General features: G+C 38.1%; 1 long non-coding RNA gene across 6 annotated transcripts in view; it reads right to left on the reverse strand.

The window, feature by feature from the left end:
- Positions 1 to 7,881: 7,881 nt before the first annotated feature.
- LOC131196216 (uncharacterized) overlaps positions 7,882 to 23,451 on the reverse strand; it is a 43,063-nt gene continuing 27,493 nt past the window's right edge. The window contains exons 4-6 of one of the 6 annotated variants that reach the window (XR_009154668.1): positions 19,432 to 19,596; positions 11,974 to 12,109; positions 7,882 to 9,463 (exon numbers count right to left, since the gene is read on the reverse strand). This is a non-coding gene — a long non-coding RNA (uncharacterized LOC131196216). Of the gene's footprint in view, positions 9,464 to 11,400; positions 12,110 to 14,617; positions 16,773 to 18,645; positions 19,597 to 23,451 lie in introns of those variants that run through there. The other 5 variants (XR_009154667.1, XR_009154669.1, XR_009154665.1 and 2 more) reach the window with 5 other exon arrangements.

The raw sequence follows: 23,451 nt of genomic DNA on the forward strand, positions 1-23,451 counted from the left end.
TATTTCGCTGCCTTGAGTTACTGTATTTAGTCAAAATAATAAAGGCGGGATTACAAATAAATATTTACAAAAAAATTTGGAAGTGAATGAGCTTTTATATGGATAATGACAACATATTGCATTTTATATACATAACTTCAATGTACCTGGCTACCTAGCCAGCCACTAGGCTCAGTGGCTAAGACACTGAGTTTGTCGATCAGAAAGATCAGCAGTTCGGTGGTTTGAATCCCTAGTATAGGTCTCCTGCATGGACTAGATAACTTCCAAGGTCTCTTCCAACTCTGTTACTCTTACCTGTTACCTGGATTCTATTCCTTGACAAGTTTTGATGCATATTTCCCTTGGAATTATTTCAGTATCGGGGGGGAAACTGAAAATATTCATCCATAATCAACCAAGTAGCATTGGGGAAAAGAATTAAAACCTTCATTTTCAGCTCTTTTTAGAGCCTCAAGCTACAGCCTAGAAATAAATCTTATGAAGTGGGTTGGTAGTTCACTTATTTGCTTAGTCAAACTGGGAAATCCTTCTTAATCAGTACAGTTGAATGACTAATCATATATATAGTACGTATATTCCACCCAGGGATGAAATCCAGCAGGTTCTGCCAGGTTCTGGAGAACTGGTAGCAGAAATTTTCAGCAGTTTGGAGAACTGGTAGCGGAAATTTTGAATAGTTCAGAGAACCAGCAAATACCACCTCTGACTGGCCCCAGAGTGGGGTGGGAATGGAAATTTTGCAATATCTTTCCCCTAGAGTGGGGTGAGAATAGGGATTTTGCAGTATCCTTCCCCTGGAGTGGGGAGGGAATGGAGATTTTGCAGTATCCTTCCGCTGCCATGCCCACCAAGCCACACCATGCCCACCAAGCCATGCCCACATGCCCAGCCCCCCCATGCCCAGCTGATCCACGCAATCATCAGGCGTTGTTTTTTTTTTTTACTTTTAAAAGCATTTTTTCTTCCGCCGAATAAATGCTTTTAAAAGAAAAAAAAAGCTTCTGATGATTGCGCGGCTCAGCTGGTATCATCAGAACCCTTTAGAAGCATTTTTTGTACAGCCTCTTCGGCCGAAGAGGTTGTAGAAAAAATTCTTTTAAAAGTAAAAAAAATAATAACTTCCCCCCGGTTTACGTCAATTGCCTGATCTTCGGACCTTTCGGCGTGAGCTGAAAACGCACCTATTTATTCAAGCGGGACTGGATTGAAATTTTATTGGGGTATTTATGTTTTAAGATTTTAAATGGTTTTATAATTTCGGCCACATTATAATATTTCTTTTTAACTTCTTTTAATGTTTATATATTGAATTTTTACTTGGCTGTACACCGCCCTGAGTCCTCCGGGAGAAGGGCGGTATAAAAATTGAAATAAATAAAAAAATAAATAAATAAATAAATAAATAAATAAATAAATAAATAAATAAATATAAATTTGCCATGCCCACCCAGTCACATTAACCCCCCCCCAACCAAGCCATGGCCACAGAACCGGTAGTAACAAATTTTACCTTTCACCCGTGCTTCAAACCTCCCATTTCGTGTTATAATCACAAATCTTAATAGTCAAACTCTTCGGTAAAAGTTTATCCAATTAAAAAGAGAATTAAGTTTTTAAAAATATATTTAGCCCTTATTTATTTCTTCATATTCATGCCAAAGTTATCAATTTACAGGAAAACCAATATTAAAAAAGGAAGATGAGAAAGACAAGAAAAGATTTTTTAAAATGGAGGGAGGAAATGGTGTTGGGGAGAACTAAAATAATAACAAGAAAACTGCTCTAGACAAATATTTACAAATATTTTAAGGCCAGAAGAGAGAGACTGTTCGTAATTTGCATTGCAACATTTAAAAGTGGGTTCCTTTCCCCCCCCCCTTATCATGCTTAACGAGTTCAATTTTTAATGTTTTTAGCATAAAATGGGCAATTTATATCCTGCTAAGCGCTGTAAACTGTTTTGAAGATTATGAGATTCTAGTATAACAGACAATTCCTGTAATAAAAAGCCTTTCAAATCAGTTGGCCCTTTTCTATTTGCTGGAACCATAAATTTCATGCTCTATTAATCAATTTGAATCTTTTCTGATTAGGTAATTTAATATAAGGAAAATAGTACTTACAGAAAGTGTTTAAATTTTTAATAATATGCTAGTCTGAATTAGCTAGTAGAATTTTAATGAGATGTTCCACTTTCTACTGTTCAACTTTTCTGATGTTATTATATTTTCAAGGTGGTAACTGACAAAGGATTTTCCTCACAATAGTTTTCAACATTTCAGCGTTTAGTGAATTTCATCCTAGAGCTGACTTAGAGACTTTAATAGAAAATATTTAAGAACTAACATCAATGGACGCTTTTAGAAAATATGCTACTGTATCTGGCTCCCTTCAACTTTTTGAATGTGTAAGTTTCCCTGTATATTATTCCCCAAACATTACAAACAAACAAACAAACAAATAAATAAATTACTGAGGGATCTTATTTGCATAATATGCAAAATGCTTGCTAATTACGCAAATTTTACTCTTATTTTGCCTCTCAGTGACCTTTGGAGAAAGTTTTACATTTTAAAACTATAATGCATGCATATGCAATTCAGTAAAAGCATTGGTTAAATGTTAAGAAAGAAATCTACTTCTGCACATTCATAATTGTCTAAGTTACCATAAATTACTGTGTTTTGCTGTTTTTTATTGTTGAAAATGTATTCTGCCACCATTTTGCCTAAATCCTGGATTTTTCCATCATTTGGAGTGTGTTCCAACCTGCTGTATACAACTTTAAAAAAGTTCTCAAGTTTGAAAAATAGTCCCTTTTCACTATAATATCTACAGAAATTAGAGAATTCAAAATTGTTACTTGAAAGTGAAGCTAATTGCAGTTTTAAAAGATAAAGATTTATTAGATATTAACATTATTAACATTAATAGATATTAAATTATTAAATATTAGATATTAAATTAGATATTAACATTAACATTATCTTAGGTTTTAACTTATTCATGTTTTAATGTAGATGTATTTTTATGTCTGTAAGCCACCCAGAGTTACAATTTTATAGACAGAGAGACATACGCACGCAGAGGTCACAATCTTGTAGCCAGTTTGAGTCTTCACTTATTCTAAGGGAACATTTTAAAAATATATATTCAGTATCGAAAAAACCCAAATATTAGCTACACAGCCATATAGTGCAATCATAAATCTTACAGTCATGTGTTCTCTTATATGGGGATCAGTCTTGTGGTGTAAAGTACTTGTATATAAGCATGGATGCTTAATGATGCTCATAGCCTCATCTATTATTAGGATTATGACAATCTGATTTCTAAGCATACAAAAGTGAAACTTTTGATTTTGTATAGTTGACCTCTAAATCAAGACTCCGCCAAGGAAGAATAAAGCTTTGGCTGGTCATGCCAACACCACACTGGCTGTTTTGAGACTGTAAAGTTTGCTGAGGTTTGCTTAAACACAGGCAACATAGCTAAATTGTGTTAAAGTTTCTTATCAACATCGGCTCATTTGGCAGATGTCTGGTTCAAAGGCAGTTTTTTTAAAACTCCCCTGTGGATTTCAATTAAAAGAGGGTATCCAAAAAGGAAAAAAAAAATCTTGATTATTTTTTTAAACTCTTAGAAAGAAGATTGAAAACTAGTCCTCCCTATTTAGCGTAGTCTTACTTATTGCAACTTGAACCCATGGGCCAAAGATAATGATAATCACATGTTTTATCCTAGTAATAAGGTTGGTGGGAGCAGTAGAGGAACAGGAGGAGTTTCTGCTCAATTCTGTTACAGGATATGGTAGATTCCTTAGTGAATTCCTAGACAAGTCAACAGAACAACATTCAGTAAAGGAATGTGAATAGAATAGAACCCATCATTTCTTGGCCCTTAAACAGCTAGCAATCCCATACTTGTCAGATGCAACAATGACTATTTCCAGATTGTACCAGTTTGTCACATTACTGCCTAACAATACTTATTTTTATTTATTTATTTATTTATTTAGTCACACAGTATTTATAAGCATAAGCATGAAATAACTATACAATGTATAAGCATATATATATAAGCATGAGTATGTAATAACTATATTAATTGGATATAACGAAAGGAAACAATAGGACAGGAACGGTAGGCACCTCAGTCCCCTTGTGAGATAGCTACCAAGGCTGGGTATTCTGTTGATAACTCACACAGTAGATATGTCCAGGATAAAAGCTCCCTGTGGCATCTAGTGGACTTTGGTTTCTTCTGGCTTCAATATATGGGCTGGTTAATGCCAACACAGAGGAAAATGTCAGGAGACAAAGTTCATTAGAGAACAGAAAAAACAATACCTCTTTAATGAAAACTTGACAGGAAGAATCCTAAGTACGCCCAAAAAATAAAATAAGGCAATAATCCACACTACAGCAAGTTTTAATACCACATCAATTTATAAATCCTATGGCTTACATTTCATAGAATCCCCCCAGTAATATATGCCTAGTCTTTACCCACTGAGCACATTTTTGAGGGGTGGGGCTTATGTGACCCTATAATATTAATGTATTTGGGAACTCTACTTGCAGCAGTGCTCCCTGCATGCAGGGGTAGCTGGGAAAGCCATCTTTAGAGTATCACAATGGGGATGTATCCAGAGGTGCGCGTCACATACTGTAACAACAGGTTTGCCCGAAACCAAAAATGTGAATGTGCCTTCCACGCATGCGCGCAGCATTGAAAAACTGACGATTATATAGGATGTGATAGCGCCAGGGTGAGTGGGCAGGCCCAGCCGCTGGTCGGAACTACCGATTTGCCTGAACCGGTCCGAACCGGCAGCAGACCACCACTGGATGTATCCCAAGTATTTTTCACCTGTTGAATAAGGCTTGAGCCAGCTGTATGCCTCCAGGGCTTCTGTTTATCTGTGTTTTATGCCTAGATTAAAGCTCTATCCATTAACTATTTGTTGTCAGTAATCTGCATAAGATATGCATAGGACTTGTGAGTAATTAAAACCAGGCTTGTTTCCAGCCATGCCTTTCATGGAAAACTGGCAGTCAAGACTGGTTTGGATGCCACAGCAACATGGCTGGTAAACTAGAGTGCAGCTCCTTTGCCAAATATCTAATTCATTCCAAATGTCTAATGCCAATTCATTCTCAGGAAGATTTCTCAGCCCTTTATAGAATGCTAATGAGTGGCCACTCATACTTTCAATTAATTTCATTTTTGCGAGTCGGTACCTGCCCATACTGCAAGACTTCCCTGCCAGAGGTGGCTGCCATTGGAGTGGAAAGAGCTATCTAAAATTCTTATGGCTTAAATTTTAAACCGAGGTGTCCAACTTTGGAAATTTTTAAGACTTGTGCACTTCAACTCCCAGAATTCCCCAGCCAGCAACACAAGTCTTAAAAGTTGCCAAGGTTAGAAACCCTGTTCTAGGCTGTGTCAGGAGATGTGGAAACAGCTGCCTATGAAAAAAGAGTTTTGATGGGGAAAAAGGAAGGAACTCAAGAGCCATGCTGTTGGACATTTTACTCAGCTATGCTATATAGAAGAATACAGTAGAGAAACTTTAAAAAAAAAGCTTATTTTTTAAAAAAAACCACAGAGGAAAATGGGCTACACCTATTCCACCCTGATAATTGTCTGCAATGCCCTTAAAAACAGGACATTTCATTGACATTAAATTGGCTGCAATGGAATTTATGGTCACATGCTGCGTTCTGTGGTACTATGGAATCAGCCCAGTTTGAGTCCAGATACCCCACCAAATTAATATTGTATTTCTGGTGTGAGATAGGGGGAGAACTGTGACACTGGGCAGTTTATAAGTATTGCTAAATTTATCAAGTCCCATTTGTGTCTATTTAGGGGTATATTCCACTGAGCTGAGTTAGGCTTACTCCCATTTAAATCCTGCTACCCCATTGTTTGTGCTGCTTTTTCTAATCCACTCAGGCTGCAAAGCTGAAAGTATTTACTATGGAATAAGCTTCCCTGGTTGGGCACCAAATGGTTTACTTACAATTAACACAGAGACATAGTACAGGTAGTCTTCAACTTACAACAGTGCCGATTCTGAAGATCACCTATGTGTAGTCATTTTTTATTGAAGCCTTTGTCTATTCTTTTCTAAGCTTTTAAGTTTGCTAGTAAAGGAATTTAGTATTACTTCCGGCTCACCACTCTCTAACCGTTGAAAGTGGGGTTAAAAAGACAAAGCGGGAATGTTATGTCTAGGTGGCATTCCTTCCCATGGGAACAGAGAAGATGCCTGCAGCTGGAGGAAGGTGGAGTTTGGAGCAGGGGGTGAAATCTAAAAATTTTCCCTACCGGTTCTGTGGGCGTGTCTTAATTGGTGGGCATGGCTTGATGGTCAGATGACTGGGTTGGCGTGGCCAATAACAATAAATAATAAAAATAATAAACAAAGTATACAAAACAATAAGAGGTACCAAAAACCAACGTTCACACTTTACACACACACAACACAACACAACTGACTCACACACAATGTAAAAGCAGCTGCACTTCACACTTCACAGTCACAAAAAGTTCAAAAACCAACTTTCACTCTACACACACACAACACAAAACAACACAACTGACTCACACACAATGTAAAAGCAGCTGCACTTCACACTTCACACAGCCACAAAAAGCTCAAAAACCAACTTTCACACTTTACACACACACAACACAAAACAACACAACTGACTCACACACAATGTAAAAGCAGCTGCACTTCACACTTCACACAGCCACAAAAACCTCAAAAACCAACTTTCACACTTTACACACACACACAACATAACACAACCGACACATACACACACAAAATGCCACATACAACTTTGTGAGATTTTGTGTTTGTGTAGTTAGAGTGAAATACAATAGAAATACACCAAATCTCAGAAAGCTGCACAAATATTTTATTTTATTATTTTATTTTATTTTATTTTATTTATATTTTTTAGATAAGGGGTCTCCAACCTTAGTAACTTTAAGGTTTGTGGACTTCAACTCCCAGAGTTCCTCAGCCAGCAAAGCAGTTGCTGACTGAGCAGATGGGATTTCAGGCAGGCAGTTGCTACTGATGCAATTGATCTAAAGCATGGCTTTCGCAGCTGGAAAGGAGCAAATAAGGTAAGTGCTTTATGGCAGCCCAGAATCTCTTAAAAGGAGGTTTTCTACAAGCTCTTAGGCTAAAGAGCTTGTAGAAAACATGTTTTTTTTTACTTTTAAAGGCATGTTTTTGGCTGAAGAAAAACTGCTTTTAAAAGTAAAAAAAAAATAATAACTCATGGCTCGGCTCAGCAGAGGCAGGAGGCGGAGCCAGGGATTTTTGCTACCGGTCCTCCGAACCACCCGCCACAATCGCTACCAGATCGGGTGAGCCGGTCCGAACTGGGAGCATTTCACCCCTGGTTTGGAGTGACTGGACTGATGGCATGAGAATTGATTGGAAACTGTGACTCAGGGGAGATGTTTCAATCTTTTGCTTTTTATTGCGTGGGATTTCAGATCCGGGTCAGAGTTGGAATTACACCAAGTCCTTGCCAATTTGATATGTTCCTAATAAAAATGGATGCCTTAGAAGTTATTTTTGGGGCTTTATTACTCGGAAGCTTGACAAACAGTTCATTTAGTGACTGTTCAAAGTTACAACAACACTGAGAAAAGTTATGATCCCTTTTTACACTTACAACCTTTGAGGCATCCCCATGATCATGTGATCAAAATTCAGATGCTTGGCAACTGGTTCATATTTATAACCATTGCTGGGTCCCAAGACACAAAATGAGGAAGGGAAAAGGACAGGTAACCTCACTTGCATCCTGGTGTTATCACATGAATTGTACCAACGATGAAATTTACACCAGTTGCATTGTGACATCACAATGCATATGACATTGTTGTGATTTATACTGGACTTCCATTTCCCTTTCCTCAACCCTTTCTCTGATACTAAATTTTAAATACATTGTATTAAACTTGTTAAGAGTGTAACATGCAAATGAAAATGAAAATAATGGGGAAAGCGGAGAAGGGGGAAAAAGAAGTGTAGGATGAAGAGGGGAAAGAAAAGAAAAGTATCAATTTCTGATTCTTTTCAGTGCAGTAAAATTAGCATAATGTTACAGCCTCAACTTTTTACTTTGCACAAGCAGTACATACTAGCCATTTCTATAGCAAAAAATCCTTATCTAATCAGTAAATCCCAAAGTCAATGTTTCATTTGTTTTCTATCTGAAGCACAAAATCCAGATGTGGTTTCCAGATAGAAACACCATTTCCCCAATATTAGTAGAGCAAGGGTAGTTGATCTTTTTATACCTACCGCCCACTTTAGTATCTCTGTTAGTAGTAAAATTTTCTAACCACCCACCGATTCCATAGTAATGCGCCTTGTATAGTCGTCTGCACATGCCTCTCGCGCATCGTGGATTGGGTTGGAGGGGCGCTGGTTACCAGCTCTGCTTGTCTGTTACAGCTGGGTGGTGTGGGGGGAGATGCGCGAGCTATTCTGGGATGAGGTTCCTTTGTTTGTGGTCACACTATAGCGCCATTTAGTTTCACTTACGTAACGTGAACTAAACTTATGCACGGGCAATACAAATAGTATATTTTCAGAAATTTAAATTGTCACGGGGAATTTTATGAAAAGCTAATGAAAATGTTTTTAAACAACGCTATGAAAATTTTAAAAAAAGTCAATTAAATTAAAAAAAAAAGGAAAGTGCTTCAGTATCGGACAAAACTCCTACCGCCCACCATGAAAGCTGGAATGCCCACTAGTGGGCGGTAGAGACCAGGTTGACTACCACTGAATTAGAGTCATACATCTAGGGTGATACAATTCGATCCTGGGAACATACACTCTTTTAAAATGATTTAGTAAAATGTTTCAGACCTAGTAGTATCTGCACACCTCTGCTGCTTCTCAAAGCAATCCAACCTCTTTTAGATTTCCATATAAGGGGGTTTATTTGGGGGAGGAGGAGAGAGAGGAAACTGCTGCTGCTTTGAAAGTCTCATTAGCTGTAATAACGATGAAAACTGTGGCTACTTTTTTGGGGGGGTTTCCACAGCATCGTAAAAACTATTGAGCCAGGCACACCAAAATCCTAAGCACTTCATCTGAATCATTTTCAGACGTGTGTACAGTTCACTTAGTTGATATTAAGATGCCTACCTATCCTTTACTCATTATGTAGCCTTGAATACAGGGTTAGAAAGACCAGAAACAACTCTTTGATCTAATCAAGTCCACCATTTTGTTACCCTGGGTAGTATTTTGCAGCTCTGATTAAGAATAGGCCAGTGGCTTTTCCATCATAGTGTTGGAAGAAACGTCCATCTGAGTTCAGTTCCAAGTGGGGAAACAGACACTGGAAACATGGAGACCGCTTGGAAAGATGGTTTAATGGTGGTCAGGATCACATGGCTTGAGTTCCTGAAAAGAAAAGGGATGAGATTCTGTGCGCTCCCTGGCTTTATGCTTTTTCTGAGCTTTGAACTTTCTGGGGCATAGGAAGAGTATCCTGATTGGTTGTCAGACTCCCAGGGGGTGGGGGTCTTAGCTAGCCTTGCTGGCTGATGTAATCTTCCCCGGTGTTATGTGGTGAGTTTCTGTTGCTATTGTGTTGCAGATGATGGTCCATTGACAAAGGTGGGGAGAATGAGTTTCTGCCTCTGGCCTATTGACAAAGGTGGGGGGAATGAGCGAGCTTGACTGAGGCCTTAATGGCCCATTGACAAAGGTGGGGGGAGGCAGAAAGCTGCAGGGAGTTGCTTTGTCCTTAAAACAGGGGTGTCCAAACTTGGTCCCTTTAAGACTTTTGGACTTCAACTCCCAGAGTCCCTCAGCCAGCAAAGCTGGCTGAGAACTCTGGGAGTTGAAGTCAAAAATAAAGAAGTTTGGACACTGCTAAACATGTTTCTCCATTTCTCATCCAGGGAAATATAATATTCTGCCCTTTTTAATATTTCTTAAGATATTTCATTCTTCTAGGAGTGGGGTGGGTGCTAACTTCCTAAATAGTTAAGCATTTTATGAAACCAAATTTGAACTAGAGCCCTCAGAAATGGCTCCCTTGCTTTCAGAGACATGGTACAAAGCTTTAACAGAAATAGCAAGGTATTTTTATGACTCTTTTCGTGAATTGAACCAATGTTTGGGTACCCAAACCCACTCCTGTGATGGTGAGGATCTCTGACAGCTGTAAATTGTCCCCTCTCTAAAAGGGCTTCAATGTTATTCCTTTGTTACGGTCCCCATCAAGGCAAACCTATTTCAGAAAGGGATTGTTAAGATTCTTAGGTACTCTTTTCACAAGAAAAATTCAAATACTGCATAAATGTTTCATCTCAAAATTCTATGAATCTGTCCTCTTCCTTTATTTTTTGAATCAACAAAACTGTGTATATGTGTGTGTGTATACACACATATACATACACACACATATACATACACAGTATATACACACATATATACAAATACAAATACCTACACACACACACACACACACACACACACACACACACATTCACTCATTATAAGGCAGAAACTGGAGAAAAAATGATTTTATAACAGTAGAATTGGGGGCAGAAGCCATGTTGCCATGTCTCTACTACTTTGATATTTCAACCACCATGTTCAACATCCAAACTGACAATACCATAAGATGCTTGCAGTACGTCTGGTACAATGTTCCAACTGGGACCAGAGTTTTTCTACATTTCATCTTGCCACATCCTAGGTAGTGTTGGAAGAAATATCCATCTGGGTTCAGTTCCAAGTGGGGACAAAGACACTGGAAACATGGAGACTGCTTGGAAAGATGGTTTAATGGTGGCCAGGATCACATGGCTTGAGATCCTGAACAGAAAAGGGGCTGAGATCCTGTGTGCTCCCTGGTTTTATGCTTTTTCTGAGCTTTGAACTTTCTGGGGCACAGGAAGAGTATCCTGATTGGTTGTCAGACTCCCAGGGGGTGGGAGTCTTAGCTAACATTGTAGGTTGTCCCTCAAGCTTGCCTGAGCCTTGCTGGCTGATGTAATTTTCCCAGGTGCCATGTGGTGAGATGGGTAGAGGCTAATCCTATCATGTCCTGAGGACCATGTCTTAATCCCATCACCCTGGAGCTGAAGGTCTTCTGTGTTGTAGATAAGATGTCTTTTGTCTTTATGGGGCTATTAACAAAGGTGGGGGCCGCTTTCCAAGAGCATGTTTCTCCTTTTCTCATCCAGGAAGGTATAATATTCTGCTTTTTAAAATATTTCCTAGAATATTTCATTCTTCTAGGAGTGGGGTGGGTGCTAACTTCCTAAATAGTTAAGCATTTTATGAAACCAAATTTGAACTAGAACCCTCAGAAATGGCTCCCTTGCTTTCAGAGACATGGTACAAAGCTTTAACAGAAATAGCAAGGTATTTTTATGACTCTTTTCGTGAATTGAACCAATGTTTGGGTACCCAAACCCACTCCTGTGATGGTGAGGATCTCTGACAGCTGTAAATTGTCCCCTCTCTAAAAGGGCTTCAATGTTATTCCTTTGTTACGGTCCCCATCAAGGCAAACCTATTTCAGAAAGGGATTGTTAAGATTCTTAGGTACTCTTTTCACAAGAAAAATTCAAATACTGCATAAATGTTTCATCTCAAAATTCTATGAATCTGTCCTCTTCCTTTATTTTTTGAATCAACAAAACTGTGTATATATGTGTGTGTGTGTGTGTGTATACACACATATACATACACACACATATACATACACAGTATATACACACATATATACAAATACAAATACCTACACACACACACACACACATTCACTCATTATAAGGCAGAAACTGGAGAAAAAATGATTTTATAACAGTAGAATTGGGGGCAGAAGCCATGTTGCCATGTCTCTACTACTTTGATATTTCAACCACCATGTTCAACATCCAAACTGACAATACCATAAGATGCTTGCAGTATGTCTGGTACAATGTTCCAACTGGGACCAGAGTTTTTCTACATTTCATCTTGCCACATCCTAAGTAGTCCAGTATCACAGTTATACTAGCCTTGATCCATAGTAGCAATGAGTGGAACCTAAAAAAAAAAATGGAAGAAGACAAGCTTCAACTAAGGCAGTATGAGATGGAGAATCAAGATCTCACCCAGAGGCTGAATCTGAAGTGCAGAATTACATTGCAGAACCATCTTTAAAAATAAGAATGTAGCACAATGCCAAACATTTCAATGGACAGGGCATGTTATACACACAGGTAAGGCACCAAATTTAGACCAGCTGTTAAATATATTGGTGACCCATCTCTCCATTCCTATGCTCTTGGATCTCTTATGGTCTGCTGTTGCAAAAGCAATAAAAGCCTGTGTGATGCACTTCGCTGCAGGTGCTAGAATTTTCCATTAAATCCTAAGTCCCTTAGGAATTTGCCAATACTTCCTGTGGAGAACTAATCGACAATGAAACACATTTTTATGCAGTGTAGCTACGTTCAGTAAATTCAAAAGAATTAGTCCATATACAGAAGAACTAGTTCATATACAAGCTTCCTGGATTTTGAAATGCACCCACTAATCTGTTTTTCAAATAAATAACACTCCCAAGTCTTCTTCCTAAGATATTGGGAACTTTGAACAATTAATACATGGGGGGGGGGGTTATTGAAAGGAATAAGACAACCTTTCTGAGCTTAGCTTGACAGGCCATCATGAATGCTGCTGCTACAAGTTTGGAAGTATATTTAAATAATAATGAAAAAAACCCAGTTGGGAAATGACTTAATTATTTGATGCTTCTTCCCTTTATTACTCTGAGCAGCCATTACTGACAGACATATTAGCATTTCCTTTGTTCCGGTCTGAGTGCTGAATTATCTTTAATTGCCATGTATAGGCGGTCTGTGGTCTTAAAAAAAGAAATAATAAACTACTATTGTCAACTTTTGTGCAGATATGTTCTGCAGGCACTGAAGAGATACGGAAGGAGGAAAAGGAAGATTTATTATAAATAAATTAAGGTAAATGGACCCAGGAGCTGTTTCTGAGTATCACAGAGTGCAAATTAATGAGATACTGATAATTATTTCTCTGTGGGTTTCTTAGCACCTTTATTTTTTTGTCACTCTTGTTTGTTTCAGGGAGCTAATGGGAAAGGACAGGTTGAAGTTGGCCTTAAAAACTGTGTGTTCCACACTTTGATACTTACTCAGGGACACACATTCTTGTCTCAGCCCAATTAAAGGAAGAAAACATGTTTTTCCTATGCCTGGAGCCAATAGTCCAAAGATTAAAATGTGAATTGGCAGCTCTGCAATAAGTTGATTTGGAAAAAAGCCCCACTAAGTTCAACTAGGCTTACTAGCAGAAAGGTGTGCATAGAATTACAAGCTGATGGACAATCCTGTACCGCTTTATATAGCAATGATCTCCGCTGGGTTAAGAGATCTTTGGGTAATTTTGTGTAAGTCTGTAGCTTTAGTACTATCTCTTTAAAATGAAAGGATTGTGTACAATTTTGGCATCTAAACCAATAATCATCTCCCTGATCCTGCAGTCAATCATCCACTCAGAAAAAGCTGCCAGATCCTTACATTTCACCCAGTTCTGCTTGTCGTTGTCTAAAAATTTTCTGATGAAAAAAAATTAAAATTAAAATCCCAGTGCTCCAAAATGGAATTCTGGTTATTTATTTACAGGGGACCATAAGGGGCGTGCATAAGCGCACAAAACGTGCCTACCGTTCCTGTCCTATTGTTTTTCTTTCTTTTTCCTATATACATATATGCTTATACCTCCTTATATTTACCCATATATGTGTTTATATATTATATAATATTTTTGTATGATACCTACATATATTGTTATGACAAAATAAATAAATAAATAAATTTATAATTTGGATTAAGATTTCAGGGGAAATGGATGATCAGCAAAGATGTTCAGTTCAAATCAAAATCTGAAATTGGTTTGTTCCATCTATTTGTAATATGTCAGAAATAATATTTATATATTAATTGACATTAGCATTAATTTTTTGAAAATATGGTAGATTTTGTTTTAAATTTTTTGGAGTGCATTTAACCAAAATAACCATCAGTGGTTTCCAGGAAAGTATAATACTGGAAAGCTCAAGCTTAACTAGCTCAGTTACTCTCTCATGAACCCTTTGTAGGAAGTTAGCACCCACCCCTCTCCTAGAAGAATGAAATATTTTAGGAAATATTAAAAACGCAGAATATATTTCCCTGGATGAGAAATGGAGAAACATGTTTTAAAGACAAAACAGCTCCCATCTTCCTGCCTCCCCCCCACCTTTGTCAATGGTGCGTGCATAAGTGCACAAACGTGCCTACCGTTCCTGTCCTATTGTTTTTCTTTTCTTCTTCCTATATATATGTTTATACCTCCTAATATATATGTTTATACCTCCTAATATTTACTCATATATATGTTTATGTATGTTTATATACTATATAACCTTTCTGTATGATACTTACATATATTGTTGTGACAAAATAAAAAAAAATAAAAAATGGGCCAGAGGCAGAAAATCCCCCCCACACCTTTGTCCATGGACCATCATCTGCAACACAAAAGGACCCATCTAGCAACAGAAACTCCCCAAATGACACCTGGGAAGATTACATCAGCTAGCAAGGCTAGCTATGACCTCTGACAGCAACCAAACCAGGTACTCTTCCTGTGCCCCAGGAAGTTCAAAGCCAGAGAGGATATAAAAAACAGGGACTCTCAGCATCTCGTCCCTTTTCCGTTCAGGAACTCAAACCATGTGATCTTGTCCACCACTAAATCATCTTTCCAAGCAGTCTCCATGTTTCCAGTGTCTTTTTCTCCACTTGGAACTGAACCCAGAAGGACACTTCTTCCAACATTTTGGAATAAATTGCTTCTTGGATAAATCTTTGAGCCAGAATATGTTTAAATTCATACTAATGTGTCTGTTTAAAGAATTATTGGTCATCTGTATGTTGACAAGTATGCCATGATCAGGCCCGAGGCAAAAGGTGGAGTCCTGACTCCAGGCCGCATAAAAATCTAACAGAGATGGCCATTGAATCATAGTTTAATTTTAGCAAAAGATGGTCTGTGACAGTAATTTTAAAAAATACTTGGCAAAAGGAAAGGTTCCACCACCGCCGCATGGAAGGGCACCAAGGAAAATTAGGTCTAGCTTTAGTTTTGGGACAAAGAGGTTGGCTTAGCCATTTCTGGATATTTGCCAATGGAGGCAATTGACTTAAGTTTGATAATAGTGTGCCTAACCATGTAAAATGTAAATATAAATGTATAAAATGCAAATACCAAACAAAAGTTCCTTAAATATCTAGAGTCTAACTTTTTTGTCAGTGTAGTCAGCTGTAATTCTTCTAACTTGTATATCAGCAACCACATTCACTTTAGTTTTGAATTTGTAATATTGTTCTTGATTTGAATTGCAGTGGGTGCACGGAATTGCAAGATTTCAACATCAATTCTTCTCTGAGATTTTCATTACAAAACATGAGTTTTGTGATTCCCTGCTGTGCCCCAGTAAGCCCTATTCTTTTTTTTTTCATGTTTTATTTATTTTATTTATATAAATATAAAATTTCAATTTCAATCAAACAGTGTATTCTGTGCATGTTTTCTTGGAAGGCAATCCCATTTATTGTTCTGCTGGCAAAAACTTTCTGCTTTTGGTGAAATTCACATAGGAAAGCACTTTGGATGCAAAAATATTTCTTTATACCACACCCACACCCATTCACACACTTTATGTGCATACCAATGGGACTTGATTTTTTTCGGGACAAAGTTAAAATACAATCCTCAATGTGTTCTACAAAAATCTTTCTCCTGTAGGAAGTTAGCACCCACCCCTCTGCTAGGAAAATGAGATATTTTAGGAAATATTAAAAGGGCAGAATATTTTCCCTAAAAGGGAGGCAGAAACTCATCCACCCACACACACCTTAGTCAATGGGCCATTAAGGCCTGGGCCAGTCTATTCTACATAACAAAGATCTACCTCCATCAGACAGAGCCATAGTAGGAATTGCTCAAAGCCCTTTCATTACATCATCACCCAGCAAGAGTCAACCAAGCCTGGGACTCAAAAGACAACCTCCAAAGTTACACCTGCATGGCCCCATGAGAGTCTGACAACCAATCAGAACACAAGCTCAAATTCAAAGCCCAACAGATGGCATAAAACCCAGGCACTTTCAGCATCTCTGCCCTTTTTTTTTGCCCAGGATCTCAAGCCACGTGATCCTGTTCATCAATAAACCTTTTTTCCAAGCAACTTCCATGAATCCAGTGTCTTTTTCCCTACTTGGAACTGAACACAAATGGACATTTCTTCCAACACTCCTATTTTAAGCACGTGCCTTAGTCTCAGGAAGGGCACGTCTTTCGCGTCTTCCTTAGAGGTAGACTAACTTAAGAAAGATTTTGCAAAGATTCCAGGAACACTATTTTATTCTTAGAGGTATAATAACAAAAACGTTAAGAAAGATGTTTCCATAGTTTTCTCTGCCCTGTCATGCAGTAAACAAAATCAATATTTTGAGTTTCTTTTTCCCATTTCCTTCAGTCTTTGGAATGTGTACTCTTGTTCAAATCCTTTCTTAAAAGTTTATTCATGCCTTCTCCAAGATCAACACTAAGCTTCTTTACAGCAGGGTCAATATTGATTAATACTTAGGTGAGAAACTACCAGGAAGTCTCAGGACAATAAATTGGTCTGGGAAATAAAGAAGACAACATCAAACCACTTTCATACTATTGCCATGAAAGGAATACAGACAAGTTTGGGTAGTTACTAAGGGTCAAGGTAGACTTCAACTTCACTTAGTCAAAGCAACATACCACTAGGACAGAAACTTAGGAATAAGAAGCAGGGTGTTTTTCAATCTGCGTTTGCTGCCATGAACTGGCATTTCCCCTTCCTAAGTATAACATCATTGACCCAAGGAATGTCAAAATTCTCCAGTTATGAGACTCTTTGATGAGCCCTTCTATCAAGGCTGCACCTTTATCTGAAGTATCTTCTGTTATCTTGGTTGGGAGTGCCAAAGTTTGCTTCCCAACTCTGACAAAATTAAGATTCAAGTAATGAGGGAACTAAAAAAGCTATTGCGCAATCTGTTTGAATATCTGCGGGAATAAAAATAAGAATGTGCGCTCCTAGAAGCCACCATTATTGCTGTGTCCTCACAGAGAGAAGCATTAAGCTCCTAATCAATGGCATAATCATGAAGTTCAGTTACTTATAGCTATGGACCATGCGTTTTTTTTTAATTGGCTGATGTATAAATTCCCTTGCTAAATGACAAAGTTATTTACTCAAATGCAGAACTACCGATACAAATCTGGGACGTAATCCTAACAAACTGCTACTAGATTGATTGAAAGACGAGGTGATCTACGCACCTACTTAATTCTGAAAGGATTCACAATTGAAGGCATGACGACTGATGGAAATATTTATCACAGCTTCGACACCTGCTGTGATCTCAACACAGAATTTTGATATTAAGGAGAAGGTTAAAGTTCTATCTTCACTTGCCTGCCTTTTCTTCCTCCCGATTCACTTTTGTTGCCATTCCTGAGGTTTGTTGTTCTTTGCCTGCAACTGTAGACTCCCTGCAGTGCAGAAACCAACCCATTTGCCCTCTGCCCAGAGGGGACTCTGGGGTCACCTGGTATTGCAGAGTCAAAAAGTGTACAGCAGCAGCTGCCACAGTGGTAACTCCCCTGAGAGGGGAGGAAAAAACAGGGCTAAATTAAAAGCTCTGAAGGGTCATTTGCATACTGGGGACTGCAGATTGCCTGCCCGGCAGTTGCCACCGACTTTCACCAGGCCTGGCAGCTGGTGTCTGGTTTCTGTGCTCTAGTTCCTGTCAGGCTTCCAGAAAATCTCAGCAACTCCAGTTCTTCAAAATAGATTTTGCTCATTCCTGGCACTCAGCATCAGATCAGCTAGTAGGCAAACATATGTCATAGAAACAAGTTCCGGGTTTCTGTTTGCTTTTTTAAAAAATAGTAGACTTTCATCTAAGCTTCCTTGTTTATAAAGATTCCTTTTGCTGAGCACACAGAATTCCCATTCAGCCCTCTGAAAGTCACGTTAAATAAATCGCATTATAGTCTGGGATGGATGATCCATGAAGATTAAGTTCTATTGTGCTATTCTACTTTTCAAAGCGAGAGGAAGGATCCCTGACCATATCTTGTAGATCTGGTTAAAAGGGTTTGCCCTCCAAATCCCTGGCTCTAATACGCTCTAATCGTTTGCAATAATCAGTAGATCTTGTAAAATTTTATAATACTTTAAAAACTTCAAAACTGTTCACTCAGAAATTTTAAAAAAGGGCAGAACACTGCAAGTACATTCTAGGTACTTGCCTTCCTTGAATACTTAAATTGTTTAGATAATACAGATCCAGGGCTTTTTTAATAATAATAATAATAATAATAATAATAATAATAATAATAATAATAATAATAATAATAATAATAATAATAATTATTATTATTGTGTGTGTGTGTGTGTGTGTGTGTGTGTGTGTGTGTGTGTTACAAAATGACATTATACACAGCAAACGAGATAACTATGCGGGATTTCGTATCACAGATCACTAGTCAAACACTTCCCAAGCATTTAGGACTGTGTGATATATCAGCGAATTATGCGAGCCAGATCCCGGTAAGGTAGCCTTCTGCAGCTGACCAATGGTGATCTTATCAGCGCCAATCATTTTTAAGTGCTTGCCTAGGTCTTTAGACACAGCTCCCAGTGTGTCAAGTACCACTGGAACCACCTGCACTGGTTTATGCCAGAGTCTCTGCAATTCATAATAATAATAATTCATAATTCAATTTTTTTTATTTGAATTTATATCCCGCCCTTCTCCGAAGACTCAGGGCGGCTTACAATGTGTTAAGCAATAGTCTTCATCCATTTGTATATTATATACAAAGTCAACTTTTATTGCCCCCAACAATCTGGGTCCTCATTTTACCTACCTTATAAAGGATGGAGGCTGAGTCAACCTTGGGCCTGGTGGGACTTTAACTTGCAGTAATTGCAAGCAGCTGTGTTAATAACAGACAGACTTAGTCTGCTGAGCCACCAAAGGCCCCAATTCATAATCATCATCATCATCATCATCATCATCATCATCATCATCATCATCTCTTTTATTTATTAAACATAAAACTCGGTCAAGTGAACATTTAAAAATATGTCACAAATATGATTGACTGGTGCTAATGGTTGATATGGGTTGCTGCTAGCGTCCTAGGTATCAACCAAGCATCTTCTTAAAAATATATGATGTTCTGAGTACATTCTTGGACATGGTACCAACTGTCCTGATGACAATGGGTATCACTCTTACATGTTTCATCCATAAGTGTAGTTTCGATGGCCAGGTTGCGATATTTCATGATTTTCTCCAGTTCTTTTTCTTCAACTCTGGTGTCTCCTGGTACAGCAATATCAATAAATTGTATGCTTCAGCCCTCGACAGCTGTATCTGGCATGTTGTGTTCCAAATGACAATCTGTATTCCAAAGTCTTATTATTATTATTATTATTATTATTATTATTATTATCATCATCATCATCATCATCATCATCATCATCATCATCATCACCATCATCATCATCAAATCCCTGGATGTTGAACATTTGTTTATTAGCTGCCTAGGGAGCAAACATAGTGCTTATTGGTTAGGAAAATTAATGGGATCTGAAATCAACTGAGGATTTTCCTACCAGAATAGTTACTCTGCTGCCTCCTGTGCATAAAACAATTCTATTTGCCAAATATCCATGAGTTTGTTTAAACTTCGAATACATTACTGCTTTCCTTCTATTTTATGTTATGAGTTGCTGATAGTAGGAAGAAAGAAAGAGGTAGAACAAATGGTTGCTAAAAGTTCTTGGGTTCATATACATGAAATATATACATATAATATAATATATAATACATACAGGTACATATACATATAAACTTGTTGCTGATATCCTTAAGATTTATATTGACTGTTTCCCTATGACTATCATTAAGTGTTGTACCTTATGATTCTTGACGAACGTATCTTACTTTCATGTACTCCGAGAGTGTATGCACCAAGACAAATTCCTTGTGTGTCAATCACACTTGGCCAATAAAGAATTCTATGCTATGCTATGCTATGCTATTCTATGCTATGCTATTCTATTCTATTCTATTCTATTCTATTCTATTCTATTCTATTCTATTCTATTCTAAATTCCTTTAATAATGTAGTATAGCTTCCTTACAACAACAGAGATCATGCAAGAAACATTTATCATTCTTGTTCTTTATTTGAGTTGAAGGCCTCAGATAAAATATGCTGAGAACTTGGGGGAAAGTCAAAGTAAATTTGGTGCCCGGTGAAAGTTCTCTTGAATGAAGTCCATCTATACCTTTAAAGCAGTGGTTCTCAACCTTTATAGTGCTGTGACCCCTTTAATACAATTCCCCACGATGTGGTGACCCCAACTGTAAAATTATTTTCATTTTGAATTTATCGCGCCTGAAGCCATATTGGCTAGCGATCTGAACTGCTTGCAATTGCCTTGAGGACGGAGGCATTAAAGCGGAGACTCCTCCCCTATTAAGTTTATGGTGCCTGAAGCCAGATTAGGCTAGCGATTGGGAGTGATTGCAGCTGGCTTGAGAGGGAGACATCAGAGCAAAGATTTCTCTCTTTTTTAATTCATCGTGCCTGAAGCCGAATTCGGCTAGCGATTTGAAGAGCCTGCAGCTGGCCTGTGGAGTCAACCATTGGAGCGTGATTCTTCGACTCACAAGTATACTTCTCATATTTCCAATGGTCTTAGGCGACCCCTGGCAAATCGTCATTCGACCCCCAACGGGGTCCCGACCCACAGGTTGAGAACCGCTGCTTTAAAGTGACGTTTAGCAATGTGCAGACATTGCTACTCAGCGCTTCATTTCTGAGATAATTAGGTTACAAACGGAAGCCACTTTCAATTTATGCTAGATAAAAAGAATATTTTTCTCATGAGAGCCTCTAAATATTGAGTTCTAATTGGAACAGCCAAATGACAGCAGAAATTACAGAAAATTATTTCTCATGGCGAAAATTTAGGAGGGAAAAAAGCAAGCACCCTGTTCTTTTGTTTTCTCTGAAAGAGAATCTCACTGGCTTAATTGTAGCCAGATGAGGAAAGCAGTTGAAATGTTAAAAGACCGCCTTGGTACTTTTCTGATTTGTCTGCAGTGTGTTAAAATGAGAGGAGGAGTGACAATGCATATAACTAAAATGGTGGCTTTTATGAAAAATATAGCTTTGTCCAAATGTAAGAGAATGTGGTAAAAATACCTGTGCCGTTTATATATTTATAGTGTACTCCTAGCCATAATCTATTTGTTGAGAACAACTCACGGTAGAAATGTTGAAGGAGTGCATTTCATTTCAAGAATCCATTGTAGCATTAATAGGGACAGAGAATCCAATTTCTTGCCCTGAAAATTGCTTATGTATTGCAAACAGTGATGTATACGATTAGCAGAGCTGCATAGGAAAATTTCATGAACTAGAAGACATGTCTATAAAACATATGCTATATATCTATGCCCGGGAAAATTATATTTAAAAATGTCTGCTTATGTACTTTTTTAAAAAAGCAAAACAGATGTGAAAGGTTGATAAAAGAGTAATACAGGTAATCCTCGACTTACGACCACAATGGAGCGCCAAATTTCTGTTGCTAAGTGAGACAGTTGTTAAGTGAATTTTGCCCCATTTCACTACTCTTCTTGCCAAAGTTGTTAAGTGAGCTAGTTAGAGGGTTTGTTAAGTGAATCGGTGTTCCCCATTGACTTTGCCTGTCAGAAGGTCACAAAGGGGGATCACATGATCCCAGGACACTGCAGCCGTCATAAAAATGAACCAGTTGCCCAGCATCCGAATGTTGGATCATGTGACTGTAAGAATGCTGCATGGGCAGGAGTGTGAAAAACTTTCATAAATCACTTTTTGCTGTGATGTTGTAACTTTGAATGGTCACTAAGTGAACTGTTGTAAGTCGAGGACTCCCTGTTCACCCAATAAAACTCCTACCCCATCTTGTTTTTTCCCCTCCTTGCTCTTTCCACCAGAGAGATTGCTATGTGTATATTTCAACATCCAAGAATATTTATTTGTTTGTTTATTTATTTAGCGTATGGCAAATACATGGACTTATAGTTGTTTATCCATAGAGAGCCAGGAGTTCTAGAAAGATGTCTGGCTACCAACTGTCATTAACTGCCAATTCTTCAATGTAGTCTGGTTGCTACTTGTTGCCAGTTGTTTGGTTCACATTACCGTGCTATCCAAGGTGCACCACAAACTAGCATCACACCCCATCCAATAATAGTTCATATGTAAGAGAGGAGATGTGGGGATCAATTAATTTTATAAACCAATTGAGTTATTGTATGGCTGTGTGCATCGCATTGTCCTGGCCTTCAGAATGGTGAGTGAAGCTTTCAGCACGTATATCAGAGGTGGGTTTCAGCAGGTTCTGACCAGTTCTGGAGAACCGGTAGCGGATGTTTTGAGTAGTTTGGAGAACCGGTAGTAAACATTCTGACTGGCCCCACCCCCATCTATTCTCTGCCTCCCGAGTCCCAGCTGATCAGGAGGAAAAGGGGATTTTGCAGTAACCTTCCCCTGGAGTGGGCTGGGAATGGAGATTTTGCAATATCCTTCCCCCTGGAGTGGGGTGGGAATGGAGATTTTGCAGTATCCTTCCCCTGCCACACCCACCAAGCCATACCATGCCCACCAAGCCGCACCCACAGAACCGGTAGTAAAAAAAATTTGAAACCCACCACTGACATATATGTACCCCCATACATACAGTACACTGTATAAGTGCATCACATGCACATTGGTTGGGTGATTTCAGAAAATCATTAGTGTTGGTTTCAGCTACAGTTGGTAACTCTGGGTTGTCAAAATAAGGAAAGCTATGCATTGTACAGACATTTTTACTCGTTTTTTTTTTAATTTGGAAAGCAGCATCTTAAATTCTGGATCATCTTTCATTGGACATATAAAACATATTAACATTTGAATCAATGCAATAATGCCATGCAGCCAAATTATTCCCAAATTAGATTTGTTTAAACATTTGTATCATACTGGCCATAGGCAAGGAAGTTCATATCCTTTTGCAAATGTAGAATTTTTTTCTTGTTAGGGAAATCACCGATAAGTAGCAAAGTGGCTAAAATAATTGGACAGCAAACTGGCAAAAATGTGCCATTGGGCAAAATTATATACATAATTTTTATATTTGGAGAAATATGTATAAAATGCTTTAAAAAATAATATGGCGGGTTTTCTCCACCTCCCAAATAAAATTAAAATTG

This window comes from Ahaetulla prasina, chromosome 1, assembly GCF_028640845.1.
Source record: "Ahaetulla prasina isolate Xishuangbanna chromosome 1, ASM2864084v1, whole genome shotgun sequence".
Taxonomy (NCBI): domain Eukaryota; kingdom Metazoa; phylum Chordata; class Lepidosauria; order Squamata; family Colubridae; genus Ahaetulla; species Ahaetulla prasina.